At 48.0% G+C, this 18698-nt stretch overlaps 12 non-coding genes across 12 annotated transcripts; all 12 read right to left on the bottom strand.

Moving 5' to 3' along the window:
• Positions 1-35: 35 nt before the first annotated feature.
• On the bottom strand, positions 36-154 carry LOC131217768 (5S ribosomal RNA). The gene has a single exon (XR_009157358.1). It is a non-coding gene; the product is annotated as a 5S ribosomal RNA (ribosomal RNA).
• A 798-nt stretch (positions 155-952) lies between these two features.
• On the bottom strand, positions 953-1071 carry LOC131217756 (5S ribosomal RNA). The gene has a single exon (XR_009157347.1). It is a non-coding gene; the product is annotated as a 5S ribosomal RNA (ribosomal RNA).
• Positions 1072-1864: 793 nt separating this feature from the next.
• Positions 1865-1983, bottom strand: LOC131217745 (5S ribosomal RNA). The gene has a single exon (XR_009157336.1). It is a non-coding gene; the product is annotated as a 5S ribosomal RNA (ribosomal RNA).
• A 738-nt stretch (positions 1984-2721) lies between these two features.
• On the bottom strand, positions 2722-2840 carry LOC131217734 (5S ribosomal RNA). Its single transcript, XR_009157325.1, has one exon. It is a non-coding gene; the product is annotated as a 5S ribosomal RNA (ribosomal RNA).
• A 782-nt stretch (positions 2841-3622) lies between these two features.
• Positions 3623-3741, bottom strand: LOC131217723 (5S ribosomal RNA). The gene has a single exon (XR_009157314.1). It is a non-coding gene; the product is annotated as a 5S ribosomal RNA (ribosomal RNA).
• Positions 3742-5217: 1476 nt separating this feature from the next.
• LOC131217711 (5S ribosomal RNA) lies at positions 5218-5336 on the bottom strand. The gene has a single exon (XR_009157303.1). It is a non-coding gene; the product is annotated as a 5S ribosomal RNA (ribosomal RNA).
• Positions 5337-6138: 802 nt separating this feature from the next.
• LOC131217700 (5S ribosomal RNA) lies at positions 6139-6257 on the bottom strand. Its single transcript, XR_009157292.1, has one exon. It is a non-coding gene; the product is annotated as a 5S ribosomal RNA (ribosomal RNA).
• A 785-nt stretch (positions 6258-7042) lies between these two features.
• Positions 7043-7161, bottom strand: LOC131217998 (5S ribosomal RNA). The gene has a single exon (XR_009157571.1). It is a non-coding gene; the product is annotated as a 5S ribosomal RNA (ribosomal RNA).
• Positions 7162-7898: 737 nt separating this feature from the next.
• On the bottom strand, positions 7899-8017 carry LOC131217989 (5S ribosomal RNA). Its single transcript, XR_009157569.1, has one exon. It is a non-coding gene; the product is annotated as a 5S ribosomal RNA (ribosomal RNA).
• Positions 8018-8730: 713 nt separating this feature from the next.
• LOC131217924 (5S ribosomal RNA) lies at positions 8731-8849 on the bottom strand. The gene has a single exon (XR_009157508.1). It is a non-coding gene; the product is annotated as a 5S ribosomal RNA (ribosomal RNA).
• A 760-nt stretch (positions 8850-9609) lies between these two features.
• On the bottom strand, positions 9610-9728 carry LOC131217807 (5S ribosomal RNA). The gene has a single exon (XR_009157397.1). It is a non-coding gene; the product is annotated as a 5S ribosomal RNA (ribosomal RNA).
• Positions 9729-10472: 744 nt separating this feature from the next.
• On the bottom strand, positions 10473-10591 carry LOC131217693 (5S ribosomal RNA). The gene has a single exon (XR_009157287.1). It is a non-coding gene; the product is annotated as a 5S ribosomal RNA (ribosomal RNA).
• Between the last annotated feature and the right edge of the window lie 8107 nt (positions 10592-18698).

The raw sequence follows: 18698 nt of genomic DNA, 5'->3' as shown, positions 1-18698 counted from the left end.
ATGCCACGCAGTAAAAAAAAAACGACAAAAGGGGAGGGGTGCAACACGAGGACTTCCCAGGAGGTCACCCATCCTAGTACTACTCTCGCCCAAGCACGCTTAACTGCGGAGTTCTGATGGGATCCGGTGCATTAGTGCTGGTATGATCGCACCCGCAAGATCTGCGCGCGATTTTGGTGTCATTCCCTTCTCCGGAAGTCACCAGGTCGCCCGCCGGCGGGCCCAACCTTCGCGGGGCCGTAACTTTTCGCCCGGGGGTCCGCTTTGTGCGTATTTTATATGATTTTGGGGTAGCTCGGAAAGATCTACGCTCCGCCAACTGCCGAAGGCGGTTGGGAAATCTTAAAATTCCAAAATCCCCTTCGTTTTATTATTTTTCTATTTTCTTCTGCATTTTAACAACTTGGGAATTTCATGAGGTTGTATTCGGGTTAGCTTTAGTGGATATCTCATATTTTGGTCTGCCTGATATATTCCTCGCCACCGGCCAGGTACCCGCATAAAGGATGCTCCGGCCGATCGTCCGATCCGACCGCCCATCAAGTGGGCCCCACTGCCGTTCCTCACTGCTTCCGCGAATCGCCTTCGCCGGACGATCTCGGAAAGATTTCGGGGTAGATCGGAAAGATCTACGCTCCGCCGGTCGCTCCAGGCACGGACGCCGCACTCGCTCGCCGGCCGTCCATCAACTGGGCCGGGCTCAACTGGGCCCCACTACCGCTCCTCACTCCCTACGCGAATCGGATTTGCCGGACGATGCTAGCCATATGTGCGGTGGTCCGCCGACTCTCGCCGACATCGGGAATGCGAAAGGGGCCAAAATATGGGTCCCGGGAATGCCAGGAAGTAAAAGAAGAAAAAGAAAAAATGACAAAAGGTCCCGGGAATGCGAAAGGGGACAAAATATGGGTCCCGGGAATGCCAGGAAGTAAAAGAAAACGACAAAAGGGGAGGGGTGCAACACGAGGACTTCCCAGGAGGTCACCCATCCTAGTACTACTCTCGCCCAAGCACGCTTAACTGCGGAGTTCTGATGGGATCCGGTGCATTAGTGCTGGTATGATCGCACCCGCAAGATCTGCGCGCGATTTTGGTGTCATTCCCTTCTCCGGAAGTCACCAGGTCGCCCGCCGGCGGGCCCAACCTTCGCGGGGCTTTGTGCGTATTTTATATGATTTTGGGGTAGCTCGGAAAGATCTACGCTCCTCCAACTGCCGAAGGCGGTTGGGAAATCTTAAAATTCCAAAATCCCCTTCGTTTTATTATTTTTCTATTTTCTTCTGCATTTTAATAACTTGGGAATTTCATGAGGTTGTATTCGGGTTAGCTTTAGTGGATATCTCATATTTTGGTCTGCCTGATATATTCCTCGCCACCGGCCAGGTACCCGCATCAAGGATGCTCCGGCCGATCGTCCGATCCGACCGCCCATCAAGTGGGCCCCACTGCCGTTCCTCACTGCTTCCGCGAATCGGCTTCGCCGGACGATCTCGGAAAGATTTCGGGGTAGCTCGGAAAGATCTAGGCTCCGCTGGTCGCTCCCGGCACGGACGCCGCACTCGCGCGCCGCATGTAGCGCGGCCCGGCCGATCGATCCGATCCGGCCGTCCATCAACTGGGCCCCACTACCGCTCCTCACTCCCTACGCGAATCGGATTTGCCGGACGATGCTAGCCACATGTGCGGTGGTCCGCCGACTCACGCCGACATCGGGAATGCGAAAGGAGCCAAAATATGGGTCCCGGGAATGCCAGGAAGTAAAAAAAGAAAAAGAAAAAATGACAAAAGGTCCCGGGAATGCGAAAGGAGCCAAAATATGGGTCCCGGGAATGCCACGCAGTAAAAAAAAAACGACAAAAGGGGAGGGGTGCAACACGAGGACTTCCCAGGAGGTCACCCATCCTAGTACTACTCTCGCCCAAGCACGCTTAACTGCGGAGTTCTGATGGGATCCGGTGCATTAGTGCTGGTATGATCGCACCCGCAAGATCTGCGCGCGATTTTGGTGTCATTCCCTTCTCCGGAAGTCACCAGGTCGCCCGCCGGCGGGCCCAACCTTCGCGGGGCCGTAACTTTTCGCCCGGGCGTCCGCTTTGTGCGTATTTTATATGATTTTGGGGTAGCTCGGAAAGATCTACGCTCCGCCAACTGCCGAAGGCGGTTGGGAAATCTTAAAATTCCAAAATCCCCTTCGTTTTGTTATTTTTCTATTTTCTTCTGCATTTTAATAACTTGGGAATTTCATGAGGTTGTATTCGGGTTAGCTTTAGTGGATATCTCATATTTTGGTCTGCCTGATATATTCCTCGCCACCGGCCAGGTACCCGCATCAAGGATGCTCCGGCCGATCGTCCGATCCGACCGCCCATCAAGTGGGCCCCACTGCTTCCGCGAATCGCCTTCGCCGGACGATCTCGGAAAGATTTCGGGGTAGATCGGAAAGATCTACGCTCCGCTGGTCGCTCCCGGCACGGACGCCGCACTCGCTCCCCGGCCGTCCATCAACTGGGCCCCACTACCGCTCCTCACTAGCCATATGTGCGGTGGTCCGCCGACTCTCGCCGACATCGGGAATGCGAAAGGGGCCAAAATATGGGTCCCGGGAATGCCAGGAAGTAAAAGAAGAAAAAGAAAAAATGACAAAAGGTCCCGGGAATGCGAAAGGGGCCAAAATATGGGTCCCGGGAATGCCAGGAAGTAAAAGAAAACGACAAAAGGGGAGGGGTGCAACACGAGGACTTCCCAGGAGGTCACCCATCCTAGTACTACTCTCGCCCAAGCACGCTTAACTGCGGAGTTCTGATGGGATCCGGTGCATTAGTGCTGGTATGATCGCACCCGCAAGATCTGCGCGCGATTTTGGTGTCATTCCCTTCTCCGGAAGTCACCAGGTCGCCCGCCGGCGGGCCCAACCTTCGCGGGGCTTTGTGCGTATTTTATATGATTTTGGGGTAGCTCGGAAAGATCTACGCTCCTCCAACTGCCGAAGGCGGTTGGGAAATCTTAAAATTCCAAAATCCCCTTCGTTTTATTATTTTTCTATTTTCTTCTGCATTTTAATAACTTGGGAATTTCATGAGGTTGTATTCGGGTTAGCTTTAGTGGATATCTCATATTTTGGTCTGCCTGATATATTCCTCGCCACCGGCCAGGTACCCGCATCAAGGATGCTCCGGCCGATCGTCCGATCCGACCGCCCATCAAGTGGGCCCCACTGCTTCCGCGAATCGGCTTCGCCGGACGATCTCGGAAAGATTTCGGGGTAGCTCGGAAAGATCTAGGCTCCGCTGGTCGCTCCCGGCACGGACGCCGCACTCGCGCGCCGCATGTAGCGCGGCCCGGCCGATCGATCCGATCCGGCCGTCCATCAACTGGGCCCCACTACCGCTCCTCACTCCCTACGCGAATCGGATTTGCCGGACGATGCTAGCCACATGTGCGGTGGTCCGCCGACTCTCGCCGACATCGGGAATGCGAAAGGAGCCAAAATATGGGTCCCGGGAATGCCAGGAAGTAAAAAAAGAAAAAGAAAAAATGACAAAAGGTCCCGGGAATGCGAAAGGAGCCAAAATATGGGTCCCGGGAATGCCAGGAGGTAAAAAAAAAAACCGACAAAAGGGGAGGGGTGCAACACGAGGACTTCCCAGGAGGTCACCCATCCTAGTACTACTCTCGCCCAAGCACGCTTAACTGCGGAGTTCTGATGGGATCCGGTGCATTAGTGCTGGTATGATCGCACCCGCAAGATCTGCGCGCGATTTTGGTGTCATTCCCTTCTCCGGAAGTCACCAGGTCGCCCGCCGGCGGGCCCAACCTTCGCGGGGCTTTGTGCGTATTTTATATGATTTTGGGGTAGCTCGGAAAGATCTACGCTCCTCCAACTGCCGAAGGCGGTTGGGAAATCTTAAAATTCCAAAATCCCCTTCGTTTTGTTATTTTTCTATTTTCTTCTGCATTTTAATAACTTGGGAATTTCATGAGGTTGTATTCGGGTTAGCTTTAGTGGATATCTCATATTTTGGTCTGCCTGATATATTCCTCGCCATGAGAGACTCATGTGACCGACAGGTTGGATTCTCGCGCCCATCAAGTGGGCCCCACCGCTTCCGCGAATCGCCTTCGCCGGACGATCTTGGCAATCTCGGCAATCTCGGAAAGATTTGGGGTAGATCGGAAAGATCTACGCTCAGCTGGTCGCTCCCGGCACGGACGCCGCTCTCGCGCGCCGCGATCATCATCATGGGCCCCACTACCGCTCCTCACTCCCTACGCGAATCGGATTTGCCGGACGATGCTAGCCACATGTGCGGTGGTCCGCCGACTCTCGCCGACATCGGGAATGCGAAAGGAGCCAAAATATGGGTCCCGGGAATGCCAGGAAGTAAAAAAAGAAAAAGAAAAAATGACAAAAGGTCCCGGGAATGCGAAAGGAGCCAAAATATGGGTCCCGGGAATGCCAGGAAGTAAAAGAAAACGACAAAAGGGGAGGGGTGCAACACGAGGACTTCCCAGGAGGTCACCCATCCTAGTACTACTCTCGCCCAAGCACGCTTAACTGCGGAGTTCTGATTCCGCCAACTGCCGAAGGCGGTTGGGAAAACTTAAAATTTCAAAATCCCCTTCGTTTTATTATTTTTCTATTTTCTTCTGCATTTTAATAACTTGGAAATTTTATGAGGTTATATTCGGGTTTGCTTTAGTGGATATCTCATATTTTGGTCTGCCTGATATATTGCTCGCCCCCGGCCAGGTACCCGCATCAAGGATGCTCCGGCCGATCGTCCGATCCGACCGCCCATCAAGTGGGCCCCACTGCTTCCGCGAATCGGCTTCGCCGGACGATCTCGGAAAGATTTCGGGGTGGCTCGGAAAGATCTGCGCTCCGCTGGTCGCTCCCGGCACGGACGCCGCACTCGCGCGCCGCATGTAGCGCGGCCCGGCCGATCGATCCGATCCGGCCGTCCATCAACTGGGCCGGGCTACCGCTCCTCACTCCCTACGCGAATCGGATTTGCCGGACGATGCTAGCCATATGTGCGGTGGTCCGCCGACTCTCGCCGACATCGGGAATGCGAAAGGAACCAAAATATGGGTCCCGGGAATGCCAGGAAGTAAAAAAAGAAAAAGAAAAAATGACAAAAGGTCCCGGGAATGCGAAAGGAGCCAAAATATGGGTCCCGGGAATGCCACGCAGTAAAAAAAAACGACAAAAGGGGAGGGGTGCAACACGAGGACTTCCCAGGAGGTCACCCATCCTAGTACTACTCTCGCCCAAGCACGCTTAACTGCGGAGTTCTGATGGGATCCGGTGCATTAGTGCTGGTATGATCGCACCCGCAAGATGTGCGCGCGATTTTGGTGTCATTCCCTTCTCCGGAAGTCACCAGGTCGCCCGCCGGCGGGCCCAACCTTCGCGGGGCCGTAACTTTTCGCCCGGGCGTCCGCTTTGTGCGTATTTTATATGATTTTGGGGTAGCTCGGAAGGATCTACGCTCCGCCAACTGCCGAAGGCGGTTGGGAAATCTTAAAATTCCAAAATCCCATTCGTTTTATTACTTTTCTATTTTCTTCTGCATTTTAATAACTTGGGAATTTCATGAGGTTGTATTCGGGTTAGCTTTAGTGGACATCTCATATTTTGGTCTGCCTGATATATTCCTCGCCACCGGCCAGGTACCCGCATCAAGGATGCTCCGGCCGATCGTCCGATCCGACCGCCCATCAAGTGGGCCCCACTGCTTCCGCGAATCGCCTTCGCCGGACGATCTCGGAAAGATTTCGGGGTAGATCGGAAAGATCTACGCTCAGCTGGTCGCTCCCGGACGCCGCACTCGCGCGCCGCATGTAGCGCGGCCCGGCCGATCGATCAGATCCGGCCGTCCATCAACTGGGCCCCACTACCGCTCCTCACTCCCTACGCGAATCGGATTTGCCGGACGATGCTAGCCACATGTGCGGTGGTCCGCCGACTCACGCCGACATCGGGAATGCGAAAGGAGCCAAAATATGGGTCCCGGGAATGCCAGGAAGTAAAAAAAGAAAAAGAAAAAATGACAAAAGGTCCCGGGAATGCGAAAGGAGCCAAAATATGGGTCCCGGGAATGCCAGGAAGTAAGGAAAAAAAACGACAAAAGGGGAGGGGTGCAACACGAGGACTTCCCAGGAGGTCACCCATCCTAGTACTACTCTCGCCCAAGCACGCTTAACTGCGGAGTTCTGATGGGATCCGGTGCATTAGTGCTGGTATGATCGCACCCGCAAGATGTGCGCGCGATTTTGGTGTCATTCCCTTCTCCGGAAGTCACCAGGTCGCCCGCCGGCGGGCCCAACCTTCGCGGGGCCGTAACTTTTCGCCCGGGCGTCCGCTTTGTGCGTATTTTATATGATTTTGGGGTAGCTCGGAAAGATCTACGCTCCGCCAACTGCCGAAGGCGGTTGGGAAATCTTAAAATTCCAAAATCCCCTTCGTTTTATTACTTTTCTATTTTCTTCTGCATTTTAATAACTTGGGAATTTCATGAGGTTGTATTCGGGTTAGCTTTAGTGGACATCTCATATTTTGGTCTGCCTGATATATTCCTCGCCACCGGCCAGGTACCCGCATCAAGGATGCTCCGGCCGATCGTCCGATCCGACCGCCCATCAAGTGGGCCCCACTGCCGTTCCTCACTGCTTCCGCGAATCGGCTTCGCCGGACGATCTTGGCAATCTCGGAAAGATTTCGGGGTGGCTCGGAAAGATCTGCGCTCCGCTGGTCGCTCCCGGCACGGACGCCGCACTCGCGCGCCGCATGTAGCGCGGCCCGGCCGATCGATCCGATCCGGCCGTCCATCAACTGGGCCGGGCTACCGCTCCTCACTCCCTACGCGAATCGGATTTGCCGGACGATGCTAGCCATATGTGCGGTGGTCCGCCGACTCTCGCCGACATCGGGAATGCGAAAGGAACCAAAATATGGGTCCCGGGAATGCCAGGAAGTAAAAAAAGAAAAAGAAAAAATGACAAAAGGTCCCCGCAAAAAAAAAAAAACGACAAAAGGGGAGGGGTGCAACACGAGGACTTCCCAGGAGGTCACCCATCCTAGTACTACTCTCGCCCAAGCACGCTTAACTGCGGAGTTCTGATGGGATCCGGTGCATTAGTGCTGGTATGATCGCACCCGCAAGATGTGCGCGCGATTTTGGTGTCATTCCCTTCTCCGGAAGTCACCAGGCCCAACCTTCGCGGGGCCGTAACTTTTCGCCCGGGGGTCCGCTTTGTGCGTATTTTATATGATTTTGGGGTAGCTCGGAAAGATCTACGCTCCGCCAACTGCCGAAGGCGGTTGGGAAATCTTAAAATTCCAAAATCCCCTTCGTTTTATTATTTTTCTATTTTCTTCTGCATTTTAACAACTTGGGAATTTCATGAGGTTGTATTCGGGTTAGCTTTAGTGGATATCTCATATTTTGGTCTGCCTGATATATTCCTCGCCACCGGCCAGGTACCCGCATAAAGGATGCTCCGGCCGATCGTCCGATCCGACCGCCCATCAAGTGGGCCCCACTGCCGTTCCTCACTGCTTCCGCGAATCGCCTTCGCCGGACGATCTCGGAAAGATTTCGGGGTAGATCGGAAAGATCTACGCTCCGCCGGTCGCTCCAGGCACGGACGCCGCACTCGCTCGCCGGCCGTCCATCAACTGGGCCCCACTACCGCCTCCTCACTAGCCATATGTGCGGTGGTCCGCCGACTCTCGCCGACATCGGGAATGCGAAAGGGGCCAAAATATGGGTCCCGGGAATGCCAGGAAGTAAAAGAAGGAAAAGAAAAAATGACAAAAGGTCCCGGGAATGCGAAAGGGGACAAAATATGGGTCCCGGGAATGCCAGGAAGTAAAAGAAAACGACAAAAGGGGAGGGGTGCAACACGAGGACTTCCCAGGAGGTCACCCATCCTAGTACTACTCTCGCCCAAGCACGCTTAACTGCGGAGTTCTGATGGGATCCGGTGCATTAGTGCTGGTATGATCGCACCCGCAAGATCTGCGCGCGATTTTGGTGTCATTCCCTTCTCCGGAAGTCACCAGGTCGCCCGCCGGCGGGCCCAACCTTCGCGGGGCTTTGTGCGTATTTTATATGATTTTGGGGTAGCTCGGAAAGATCGACGCTCCTCCAACTGCCGAAGGCGGTTGGGAAATCTTAAAATTCCAAAATCCCCTTCGTTTTGTTATTTTTCTATTTTCTTCTGCATTTTAATAACTTGGGAATTTCATGAGGTTGTATTCGGGTTAGCTTTAGTGGATATCTCATATTTTGGTCTGCCTGATATATTCCTCGCCACCGGCCAGGTACCCGCATCAAGGATGCTCCGGCCGATCGTCCGATCCGACCGCCCATCAAGTGGGCCCCACTGCTTCCGCGAATCGCCTTCGCCGGACGATCTCGGAAAGATTTCGGGGTAGATCGGAAAGATCTACGCTCCGCTGGTCGCTCCCGGCACGGACGCCGCACTCGCTCCCCGGCCGTCCATCAACTGGGCCCCACTACCGCTCCTCACTAGCCATATGTGCGGTGGTCCGCCGACTCTCGCCGACATCGGGAATGCGAAAGGGGCCAAAATATGGGTCCCGGGAATGCCAGGAAGTAAAAGAAGAAAAAGAAAAAATGACAAAAGGTCCCGGGAATGCGAAAGGGGCCAAAATATGGGTCCCGGGAATGCCAGGAAGTAAAAGAAAACGACAAAAGGGGAGGGGTGCAACACGAGGACTTCCCAGGAGGTCACCCATCCTAGTACTACTCTCGCCCAAGCACGCTTAACTGCGGAGTTCTGATGGGATCCGGTGCATTAGTGCTGGTATGATCGCACCCGCAAGATCTGCGCGCGATTTTGGTGTCATTCCCTTCTCCGGAAGTCACCAGGCAACCTTCGCGGGGCCGTAACTTTTCGCCCGGGCGTCCGCTTTGTGCGTATTTTATATGATTTTGGGGTAGCTCGGAAAGATCTACGCTCCGCCAACTGCCGAAGGCGGTTGGGAAATCTTAAAATTCCAAAATCCCCTTCGTTTTGTTATTTTTCTATTTTCTTCTGCATTTTAATAACTTGGGAATTTCATGAGGTTGTATTCGGGTTAGCTTTAGTGGATATCTCATATTTTGGTCTGCCTGATATATTCCTCGCCACCGGCCAGGTACCCGCATCAAGGATGCTCCGGCCGATCGTCCGATCCCGCGAATCGGCTTCGCCGGACGATCTCGGATAGATTTCGGGGTATCTTGGAAAGATCTAGGCTCCGCTGGTCGCACCCGGCACGGACGCCGCACTCGCGCGCCGCATGTAGCGCGGCCCGGCCGATCGATCAGATCCGGCCGTCCATCAACTGGGCCCCACTACCGCTCCTCACTCCCTACGCGAATCGGATTTGCCGGACGATGCTAGCCACATGTGCGGTGGTCCGCCGACTCACGCCGACATCGGGAATGCGAAAGGAGCCAAAATATGGGTCCCGGGAATGCCAGGAAGTAAAAAAAGAAAAAGAAAAAATGACAAAAGGTCCCGGGAATGCGAAAGGAGCCAAAATATGGGTCCCGGGAATGCCAGGAAGTAAGGAAAAAAAACGACAAAAGGGGAGGGGTGCAACACGAGGACTTCCCAGGAGGTCACCCATCCTAGTACTACTCTCGCCCAAGCACGCTTAACTGCGGAGTTCTGATGGGATCCGGTGCATTAGTGCTGGTATGATCGCACCCGCAAGGTCTGCGCGCGATTTTGGTGTCATTCCCTTCTCCGGAAGTCACCAGGTCGCCCGCCGGCGGGCCCAACCTTCGCGGGGCCGTAACTTTTCGCCCGGGCGTCCGCTTTGTGCGTATTTTATATGATTTTGGGGTAGCTCGGAAAGATCTACGCTCCGCCAACTGCCGAAGGCGGTTGGGAAATCTTAAAATTCCAAAATCCCCTTCGTTTTATTACTTTTCTATTTTCTTCTGCATTTTAATAACTTGGGAATTTCATGAGGTTGTATTCGGGTTAGCTTTAGTGGACATCTCATATTTTGGTCTGCCTGATATATTCCTCGCCACCGGCCAGGTACCCGCATCAAGGATGCTCCGGCCGATCGTCCGATCCGACCGCCCATCAAGTGGGCCCCACTGCCGTTCCTCACTGCTTCCGCGAATCGGCTTCGCCGGACGATCTTGGCAATCTCGGAAAGATTTCGGGGTGGCTCGGAAAGATCTGCGCTCCGCTGGTCGCTCCCGGCACGGACGCCGCACTCGCGCGCCGCATGTAGCGCGGCCCGGCCGATCGATCCGATCCGGCCGTCCATCAACTGGGCCGGGCTACCGCTCCTCACTCCCTACGCGAATCGGATTTGCCGGACGATGCTAGCCATATGTGCGGTGGTCCGCCGACTCTCGCCGACATCGGGAATGCGAAAGGAGCCAAAATATGGGTCCCGGGAATGCCACGCAGTAAAAAAAAACGACAAAAGGGGAGGGGTGCAACACGAGGACTTCCCAGGAGGTCACCCATCCTAGTACTACTCTCGCCCAAGCACGCTTAACTGCGGAGTTCTGATGGGATCCGGTGCATTAGTGCTGGTATGATCGCACCCGCAAGATCTGCGCGCGATTTTGGTGTCATTCCCTTCTCCGGAAGTCACCAGGTCCCCCGCCGGCTGGCCAAACCTTCGCGGGGCCGTAACTTTTCGCACGGGCGTCCGCTTTGTGCGTATTTTATATGATTTTGGGGTAGCTCGGAAAGATCTACGCTCCGCCAACCGCCAAAGGCGGTTGGGAAATCTTAAAATTTCAAAATCCCCTTCGTTTTATTATTTTTCTATTTTCTTCTGCATTTTAATAACTTGGGAATTTTATGAGGTTATATTCGGGTTAGCTTTAGTGGATATCTCATATTTTGGTCTGCCTGATATATTGCTCGCCACCGGCCAGGTACCCGCATCAAGGATGCTCCGGCCGATCGTCCGATCCGACCGCCCATCAAGTGGGCCCCACTGCCGTTCCTCACTGCTTCCGCGAATCGCCTTCGCCGGACGATCTTGGCAATCTCGGAAAGATTTCGGGGTAGCTCGGAAAGATCTACGCTCCGCTGGTCGCTCCCGGCACGGACGCCGCACTCGCGCGCCGCATGTAGCGCGGCCCGGCCGATCGATCCGATCCGGCCGTCCATCAACTGGGCCCCACTACCGCTCCTCACTCCCTACGCGAATCGGATTTGCCGGACGATGCTAGCCATATGTGCGGTGGTCCACCGATTCTCGCCGACATCGGGAATGCGAAAGGAGCTGGATTATGTGACTATAGATAGACAACTTGCTGATATCCTTATGAAACCTCTTGATGGGAATAGATTTGGTGATCTTCAGAAATCCATCAAATTGTGTGCAAATTGATACAATGCACTGTCAAAATGGGCTGAATAGGCATATCTGAGGACAAATGTCCTCCCTTTTGGAAAAAGGGGAACATGGAAGTTGCCCTGGTCATGGTCAAATGAACTTATAGGTATATTTTCATGTACTAATCCATGCCCACTTGATATGTCAGAAACAATCAAACTTTAATTGTTCTTGAAAACTCTAACATAGTCGATGTCATTAAGTCTATATCGATGTCATCGAAGTATCGAAATGTTGAATCCCGAGAATGTCCATTGGTCCTTTCCAACGGTCATCGACACAATCTTTGATATCATTATGAGCCTGAATTCGATGTCATCGAGTCAATTTCGATGTCATCGACAATCTTTGCTATAAAAAGAGAATGAGAGGATGAAAAACTTCTAAATTTGTTTTCTCCGGATTTTGCTCTTCTTCCTTTCCTCTGCCTTGAAGATACTTCTCAACTACGGAAGGAAAGATGGTGAAAGGCAAATGTAAGGATCTTTCGTGCACTAAAACTTTGAAAATAAAGAAATATAAGAGTATCAAACAGGCATCCGATAGTTCTCCTCCCAATCATCCAGATTGGAAGCAAATCACGATAGCAGAGCATATTGTCCTCAACAGTGCTATTGATCCATACGGAGTGGATCTCGTGTTGGAGACAATAGGGTGATAGAATATAATGAATCTTAGTGGTCCCTACCAATATGAGTTAATTCATAAATTCTTCAATAACTGCCACATTGTTCGTGACAATCCACCATGTTTCTGCCTGGAGTTCATGTATCAAACGAAACTCATTACTCTAATGATACTTGGTCATCTCCTTAACATCGAAGTGACATGAATCCCTATCACTGAGCGAAATCTGAATGGATTAGGAGTATAGGGGAAAATTACGCAAGCATTATGCCAAGGTACCTCTGTTCCCAGAAATAAGGCAAATACTTTGCATGTCAACTACCTTGCGACCACCTCCAAGATTCTCCACAGTATCTTTGGTACAAATGTGTACCCATGTGACCCGAAGGGAAGTAATCTCACCCCTTTTGTGCTCGATGTCTTATACAGCGTATATCAAGAGGTCCCAGTGTGCCTCCTGACACTTATTCTAGGGCAGTTAACTCGTATAGTCAAAGGGGAACATCTTGATATACTTCCATTCCCCTTTCTCATATGCAAGCTAGCACATTTTGTGGGGCTACCATCGACATCTGATGCAATACATCCTAAGGTATGGTTCGATGATGCTACACTTCAACAGTTATATCTATCAATCGGATAGTCCTCCTCCAACTCATGGTGCAGAAACCAGTCAGCGCAATCCATCAACACCATGGGGATCTAATCTGACGTTGCTTCATAGCCCAGAGTTAGTCACCAATCGTCGGCATCACAACTCGAATGACATCTGCTGAATGGACAAGATGATATTGATAAACGTCTTCGCAATTGCGAGAAGCGCCTGATGGGGATCGAGGACAAAATAGATGCACTTCAGCACTCTCAACAACAAGTTATTGACTTGTTGACAGATGGAGCAATTCGAGCACCTTAGTTGTTGTACAAGTGCTCAGCATGAATTGCCTACGAATGGGGGCCAAATGATGTTTGTTTTTGGTTGTATAGCCTATGGTCTAGTTAAATATTTTGGATTGATCGCTCTTTGGATGAGGAGAATACTGTGTTTTGGTGTGCCCATGGATGGGTTAGTTTTTTTAGATGCTTTTCCATGTTCATCTTCTGCTAAGCTTGGGCAGTTTCTTTTGATTGCTCCTATTATTTAATGATGATCTTTTAGAGCTATATGTTTATGAGTTGAATGATTGTGGAATGAATGACGATATTTCTATGCTTGAAATTTAAAATTCCCTATGAGAATGCCTCATGTTTGTCTGATACTGAATTTTACTTGTCATATACTCATCTAGATGAATGCTGATTATGGGATGAATGGTATGAATATTATGAATAGTGACTACTGTTTTTGAACTTAAATGATTCATTCTTGTTCCTCATATGACCGTAAAAGTATGCATGGATGGTTTCCCTGCTCTATTCTCAAATGCATCTGCGATTCCTGTCTCTTACTGATTATGCATTTTAGAGATGTCATTATCTGTTATGAAATGAAATATATTGGTCTATGTTGATTCTCCCAGTTTCTTTAATGTCAACTTCAGTCATTCGATTTGTTATTGGTATATTAACCTTTGTCAATGACTGACAAAAAGGGGGAGAACAAATCCTACCATGAGAATGCTGCTTGGTATATGGTTTTGGGCATGGTGATGCAGGTGATAGGGGGAGCAGCTGCAAGCAGATAGGGGGAGCAACTACCTGAATCAAAATTGTGTGTGAACTCCATAGTATCTTTGTAAAATTGTGTAAAGTTCATGTACACATAATTTAGGATATTGTTCTAGGTGTGTTTTAGGTGTTTTGTCACTAATTGACAAAGGGGAAGATAGAAAGTGCCTTGGTCTGTCAATTAGCGTGAGTGTTCAGTCGATGAGTCAAGTGGGCCCCATATGAAGATTATTCAAGACATTGCCTCAACCGGATGTGTGTTCAGAGCTCATCACAGGTAAACTTAGCCTCACATCCTAAATCCTAAAACACCAAGGTAAACAAAAGCCTTAAGAAAAACTTTGAACAACATAGGTGTTGAAAGTCTGAAAACCTGGTTTCAAAATGGAAAATTCTCTAAGTTTTTAGCTAAGTTCAATATCATCGATTATTGGTCGATACAATCGAACACTCAGTCTCAATGATATCGAACTGGTATTGATAACATCGAATTGAGTCCTCTTTATGTCCAACAACCACAAAGTATTTTGGACAAAATATTTGATAAATTGAAAGTACCTTCAATAACATCGAATTTCAAATATTGATGATATCGAAGGATAGTCGATGATATCGAAAAGTCTCGGAGCTCTATCCAGCAAAGGCTTGGTAAATATTCTTGATATTGCTTGAGGAATCGAAGGACAATTGATATCATCGAAATTCAAATCTGGATAATATCGACACAGTATCGATGACATTGAAATGGGACAAGTTGTGTCCAACGAGTTTTTGAAAGAAAAACATCTAAATGTTGGAGGAATCGAAATCCACATCGATATCATCGAAATTCAAATCACGATGATATCGATATAGACTCGATCGATCGAATCAGGACAAAACTATTCCAGCAAACTTGAAAAGGAAAATCTTATGTGAATAATCGAGGAATCGATATTGGCTCGATATGATCGTAATTCAAAAATCGATGAAATCGATATGGGAGTGATATCATCGAATTAGGTCCAAAAATGTCCAGCAAGCTTTCTTCAAATATTCATTGAAAAGATTGATGAATCGAAACCACTGTCGATGATAGTGGAATTTAATTTTTTTATAACATTGACGCATATTCGATGTCATCGATCTTCAGTCAAAAAGTTTCGGGTATGAGCTTCAGCTGAGTTCGCATCATCGAACCCTGACTCGATGGAATCGAAAGTATACGTTCGACGACATCGAGTCAGGACCGATGAGATCAAACTCAGTCAGACTTGACATATTTATTACCATTGGGACTTTGCCTATAAATAGGAAGCTTGGTCTTGGTTGCTGGGTGAGAAAAATAGAGAGAGCTTTGAGAGAGTTTTGACATACTACCTACCCCGTGCTCATTTTCTCATGGAAGTTCATCCTTCAATCCACTCTCATCATTGATATTCAATAGAGTGGATTAAAGAATGAACTTTCTCATTCAAGGATCATCCAGCTACTATCTAACGGCAAATCATTGAGCTAGGATACCTTGAATGCTTGAATGCCTGGAATCACTCCTCTAAAATAGGAAAACTTTTAATAGAGTAGGATTCCAACATAACCTTGATCCAACCCGTCGCCTTTATTGGAACATCATCAAGTGTTGCGGATTAAGGGAGCTGAAGATTCTTCATCATCAAGGAAGAGATCTTCATCATCGTGCTTAATGGGGCTCACCTACTTATCTATAAGTCATTAGAGTCCAGAGACCCTGTTGATCATTCCTTTTGTAGGATTGGGTCACAGGTGATTCTCACCCCTTTCAAGTCCTCATAGGAGGCCTTCGACGGGAGAGTACGTATGGGTGCTTTGTGTTGACCCTTGCTCTTATGTAGGGCATAAACTTAGGTCCTTGTGTAGGTCCTTGACCTGCGCGGTCTAAAAGTGAGGTCCTTGACCTGTGTGGTCTAAAAGTTAGGACCTTGTGTAGATCTTTGACCTGTGTGGTCTAAAAAGTTAGGTTCCTTGTGTGGATCCTTGACCTGTGTGCTCTAAAAGGTAGGTTCCTTGAGTGGATCCTTTGCTCTTGTGTAGGGCATAAAACCTAGGTGCTTTGTGTTTGTGTAGGGCATAAACTTGTGCCTCTATGTAGGCATGTTAGGTACCTTATGTAGGTCATAGAGTCAGCCTTGTGTAGGTTGTACTGGTTTGAGGTGAACCTGATTTGAAACCTCTGTTAGTGAAATCTGGTACACTCAAGGGTTGAGTGCGTCCACAGGGAGTGGAGTAGGCATATAGCCGAACCGCTATAAAATGACTATGTTTGAGATTGTTATTTTCATATTTTCTTATTGTGTTTACTTTGAAACGTAACATGATGCATGATTATTTAGAACTGATAAGTATCACATCTCATTATAAAATGACTGTGTTTGAGATTGTTATTTTCATATTTTTTTATTGTGTTTACTTTGAATGGTAACATAATGCATGATTATTTTCATATTTTCTCATTATATTTACTTTGAATGGTAACATGATGCATGATTATTTAGAATTGATAAGTATCACATCTCACACACAGTCACTCCGTGCATCCATCATAGGCTAAATTTATATACTGTTAGATATTAAATAGTCTTGTGATTGGATCCTCTATTTGGCTTGGAAGCCAATAGAGTTAAATTAAAGATATCTTGATAATTATTATATTAGATCAAGATAATGGTAATAAGATTTTAAATTGTCATAAAATTTTATAAAGTCCTATTCACCCCCCTCTAGGACACTTTGACCTATTCCTACTTTTACTAGAGCGGTCATTACCGCAATTTCACTAGGGTTTCCAAGGATCCACTTGTAGAAATCAGGGAAATCTATGCTTGATTCAAGGACATAACTGGAATCAGAGTCCCATCTTATCCAATTGGAAGATATCTCAGTAAAACCAAATCTGAACTTCCTTTGACCTAATTCTCAATGGATGAGAGGTGTGAGAACTGGAAGTGATTCCATCATAAAACCATGCCCAGGAGACAATAACTCACAATAAGATATACCAATCTCATAACCAAGCATAAGAGAATCATGAAGATTAGAAAGGATTCCGTCACCCAACCATGCCCATGAGACGATGGTGAACAATAGGATTTCCTAATTTCACAATCTCAATACATGAAAAGAACATACTCAAAGCTATCATAGATCTATTGTAATTTGAGTCACAACAAACAATAAAAAACTAAAAGTATTTCTTAAATATCAAACTAGAATCAAAGATAATTCAACTTAAATATGAATCAAAGCGATAAAAAACATCCCATCATGCTACAAGCTTCACCTCTTAGCCCTAGCTAAGAGGTTTAGCCAACCATAGACGTAATTGAACTAAAATCTCTTAAGAAAAGCATAAGACCAACTAAGGAGAATGAAGAAAAACTCTTGGCGACGGCTTCTCCACACTTTTGCTCCACTCCTTAAACCCTAGAAAAATGCCTAGGAACATCCTAGGGAGTCCTATTTATAGTTGTGGAACTCCAACTTTCGCACCTAGTTGAAAAACTTTAGAAACCGCCTCAAATTTACGCAGTTTTTCAAAATAGATTTCACTCTACATAATTTCACAGAATGACCTAGAGTTTCAGAATATACTTCTTCAGGACACTTTTAGGAATATGTTTATTTTCAGGACAATTTCCGGACTCCTTTTATTCACTTCAAATATTTGATTCTCTTCATTCCTCACTTGATTTTCTTGGATTTTTAACATGTGAATTCTTAAATCATGGTCCCCTAAGATCCATCCCTTACCTTGGTGATTCTTGAGCATCAAATTCATGCTTTTAGCTCCCTTTTCAATCCAAGCTCTTAAATTCACCTTGCAACACAAACACGAGTAAAACAGAACATTAAGCATTATCATGTTCGTAAAACCAAGATATAAATAGGGGATAATATGCAATATTTGACCCTCAACAGCAGTTGGAATGCAAGCATGTCAGAATTGAATTTGTGCCTCAACTCAAATTGAACAACTATGACCCCAAGCACCTAGATAGGCAGATATGTAGTATATGACCGAGATTTGATGAGATGGGCCACCTATTTAGCCACTCGTTCTATGTGTAAACAGGATTAGGTGATATTCAGAGGGTAGCGTTCGTTCTTTGATGATGGGTTACACCTTTGCCTTCCGTATGAAATGACTTTTTGATACAGATGAAATAAAAATGACAAATGGATTCTTACAGTCGGTTACAGTGGATAGCTGTAAAACACCTCTCCTGATAAAGAACTGAATTTAGCGTACAAGGTTAGACTTAAACTACAAGTATGATTATCAGCTACTTGATTACCATTACGGATTACACTATGGAATGTAAACAACATGTAGAAAGTAAGGGATTACACTAAGAAATGTAATTGACTTGGTAGAAAAAATAAAGCGATTTACACTATGGAATCTAAATAAACTGGCAATTAAAAAGATAATGTTTTGTTTTGATTGGGTTGGTATGAGACTCCTTTTCCCTCTATATCCCATTTAGATGGTTGCTATAACCATTTAGTACTTTGTGGCCTACTCTCTCCTGTTCTTGCTATCTGTCCTATAATCACTTTTACACAGTCGCTCCTTCATTGGCCACTTACAACATTCACATGATGCATTACAGTTATACCATCAACACAATCTTTTCCCTCTCTCTCTCTCTCTATATATATATATATATATCCCTCTCTCTATCTCTCTCTCTATATATATTATAGAGAGAGAGGTGGGCCTGATTAGTTCTCAAGGATAGGCATTTAATCCCCATTGTTCATGTCATAGTCCATACAAGGATTGGGTCAGCCTCAGTTTTGGGGGCATATATACACAAATGATCTGGTAGAATGGATGGACGGTGTGGATGAAAATACATACATTATGGTGGGGGCCAGTGGGCACCACCACAAGGTACCAACGGCTGCACAGTAACGTGTAGGGCTGTTGTTAAAATATGATGGGTGTTTAACCCAGTGTGTAGTCCACCTAAAGTTCACATACGGTACA

Source organism: Magnolia sinica, chromosome 10 (assembly GCF_029962835.1).
Source record: "Magnolia sinica isolate HGM2019 chromosome 10, MsV1, whole genome shotgun sequence".
In the NCBI taxonomy this organism is placed as follows: Eukaryota; Viridiplantae; Streptophyta; class Magnoliopsida; order Magnoliales; family Magnoliaceae; genus Magnolia; species Magnolia sinica.
Note: the sequence above shows the minus strand (reverse complement) of the source record. Positions and strands in the feature narration are given on the sequence as shown.